This window comes from Protobothrops mucrosquamatus, unplaced genomic scaffold (assembly GCF_001527695.2).
Source record: "Protobothrops mucrosquamatus isolate PMUCROS unplaced genomic scaffold, P.Mucros_1.0 scaffold6574, whole genome shotgun sequence".
In the NCBI taxonomy this organism is placed as follows: Eukaryota; Metazoa; Chordata; class Lepidosauria; order Squamata; family Viperidae; genus Protobothrops; species Protobothrops mucrosquamatus.
Genome location: NW_015392397.1, coordinates 35329 through 38421, shown reverse-complemented (window position 1 = coordinate 38421; position 3093 = coordinate 35329). Strand labels below are relative to the sequence as shown.

Below are 3093 nucleotides of genomic sequence, written 5' to 3'. Positions count from 1 at the left end.
ATCTCCAGCAGCCCGCTTGCTTCCAGCCCCTGACATAGTGGCTTTCGGCAGTGGGCCTGAACCCAGGAATCAGGCAGTTAGCCAAAGAGGCAGCTGTTCAGCTAAAAAATAGAAAAAGTTGAAATTACTCCAAAGCAAGACTAGAGTGCTATTTAATGCATAAAATGTCTAAAGGCCCTCCTCATTTAATTTTGAATTTTAAATATTTTATTGTTTTAATCTTACCTTGTATTATAATATTTAGACAGTTTTTATGTTGCTATGTATTACTGGCCTAAAACTGCTATGTATTACTGGCCTAAAACTGGCCAGAAGAGGGATTTAAAAAGCCCGACCACAAGGCTTTTGATGGAGAACATGAACAAAAACAGGGATTGTAGCAACATATTTTATTTTAAGAATCGAATTGGGCAACCAATTTGCAAAAGTGCAACTCTAGGCAGCGTACATCAATAAAAATAGAATTTCAAAGTCCTTAATAACAAAACAACCCAAAATCAATAAGAACAAAATAACACTGTTGGGGTCCATCAACACATCTCACATTCTGGTCCCACCAGTCAGGTTTTTCAAAGCCTTTCTCTGAAGCCTATCAGGGTTGGGACCAGTCAAATTTCATGGGTGGGGGGAGCATTTCACCAGTACTAAACTGATACATTAAAAACTGCATAAAAATTAAAATTACAATAAAATTTTAAAAATGCAAGGATTTTTCAAGCACAAACCTGCTACCTCTCTCTCTCTCTCTCTCTCTCTCTATATATATATATATATATATATATATATATATGTATGTATGTATGTATGTATGTATGTATGTATGTATGTATGTGTGTGTGTGTATATATATATATATATATATAAATAAATAAATAAAACAGCTAGTAGGATGGGTGGGTGCTATTAAATACTCTAAGGATGGAGCACAAAATTGGGAATAGTGAAAAGATAAGGAATAAGGGGAACTGCCACCCTTGTAGGGGAGATGGGCAGTATATATGTATGTGTGTATGTATATGTACAAATATGTGTGTGTATGTATATGTATAAATGTGTGTATGTGTGTATGTATATATATGTATATGTAGGTATATATATGTATATATATGTGTGTGCATATGTATGTGTACATGTATGTATGTATGTATGTATACACAAATTTAAATAAACTGGAAGGCTCAGAGATGGGAAAGGGAACTTGGGCGAGAAAAAGGGAATAGGAACAGCCAAGGAGTGTCAAAATCTGGGTTGCTTAAAAAGGAAGGGGGGGACTGACTATTAGCTGCCTTTTCTCCTAACTTTTATATTTCCACCTGGAGTGACACTTCACACCCTGCTTTCCCCAAAGAAGCCCTCGTATCCGCTACAAATGGCAGTTTCAGTCATAACGTGTATTTTAAAATACGGTGCAAGAAGAAACGGTACGTTTGCAGAAAGATAGGCAAGACGGGAGACCTCAGTGAGGAGAGGGAGTAATGGAGAGGGGCGAAAGGAAAGCCTCCGGTGAGGGAGAGGCTGCCCAACCACTCACCGGCCCAGACGGGGATCCCTCTCCTCCATAGCCCTCGGCTCGGTACGACGCTGCCGACAAGCAACGCCACCGCAGCTACCGCGCATGCTCGCCCGACTCCCTTCCCGGAGGCCCAACCTCCGCCTCCGCTCTCAACGGAACTCAACGTCTTCGGCTTCGCTCTGCGCTCAGCAGAGTGCGCAGACGCGGACGCTCGCGCTAGCTAGGCGACCAACGCTCCAACTCTTCGACAACTGTGAGGAAAGTGGGCGGGATTATTATTCTGGAGTTGTTGGAAGAGGGGGACGGGGCAAGAAGGCGATTGGGTAAAGCGCGGAAGAGCTTGCGTTGTGGTCTCCTCTGATTGGAGCCTACGTTGGCGAAGATAGTGTTACCATAGCTACGCTGGCGTATTGGCTCTTTCCTTCTATTGATATTGAGATAGAGATAGAAAATATAGAGACAACCATTCTATTGGACTTTGAGAGGGAGTTAAGTTTTCCCAGCCAGGTAGCAAGAAGAAGATTTGATTATTAAGTGTTAGAGATTTATTCTACGCAGGTTAGGCAAAGAAATGGATTCTTCTTCTTGGCAACCATTCCGGATTTTTTGTTCCTTTCCTCTGTTTTGTCATTATATTCTATCTATTGGAAGTCTTCCGTTTCTTTCACCCCAATGAAAACATCTGCGATTGGCGAAGCGCTCGCTCGTTCTTAGTATACCGCGTTCTGATTGCACAGCTACCGACGGGACCCGGAAAGGCTGGAGCAGGGATTGCCATGGCAACGCGTGCTTTTCCCCACGCCTCGCCGCCCAGCTAGCCGAAATGGGGCCGGAGAGCCTCCAGCCGGTAAAACAGAAATATTAAATTAATAGTTATAAATTGCTGTCTTGGGTAAATTATTTCCTCCGCGGAGATTGTTGTGGCATTTGAGGGACAAACGAGCAAGTTCAACAGATCAAGAATCCCTAGGAAGTTTCACCTGTTGAACGTCTGCCTGCCGTGCAATCTCAAGCTCAATGGACCTCCGTCAAGGAGGAGAAAAAAACATACGCGGGAGAGAGCTACAGCTAAAAACGGCAAAGCTCGAGTCAGTTCCTTGGATGTTTAGGCTATGCTTTACTTAAATTGAATAATTGGGGTTGAAGATCATGACAAGTTGTTTTGTAGCCCTTGCTGTCATTGGGTCCCTTTTGTCTTTACGATTATCCAGTGAAGATATCCAATACAGCCAGCCCTTGACTTATGACCACAATAGTGGCCGTTTTGGTCACCACGATGTAAAAAAGATGCTGAGACTCTAGAAAGAGTGCAGAGAAGAGCAACAAAGATGATTAGGGGACTGGAGGCTAAAACATATAAGGAACGGCTGCTGGAACTGGGTATGTCTAGTTTAACGAAGAGAAGGACGAGGGGGGACATGATAGCAGTGTTCCAATATCTCAGGGGCTGCCACAAAGAAGAGGGAGTCAAGCTATTTTCCAAAGCGCCTGAAGGCAGGACAAGAAGCAATGGGTGGAAACTAACCAAAGAGAGAAGCAACCTAGAACTAAGGAGAAACTTCCTGACAGTTAGAACAATT

The 3093-nt window shown here is 43.1% G+C and overlaps 1 protein-coding gene across 1 annotated transcript in view; it reads left to right on the top strand.

Annotated features, from left to right (window-relative positions):
- Positions 1-2340: 2340 nt before the first annotated feature.
- Positions 2341-3093, top strand: part of LOC107300287 (coiled-coil domain-containing protein 189-like) — a 10908-nt gene continuing 10155 nt past the window's right edge. Inside the window, exon 1 of the mRNA XM_015829623.2 lies at positions 2341-2360. The gene's annotated coding sequence lies outside the window, so the exon portion shown is untranslated. The remainder of the gene's footprint in view (positions 2361-3093) is intronic.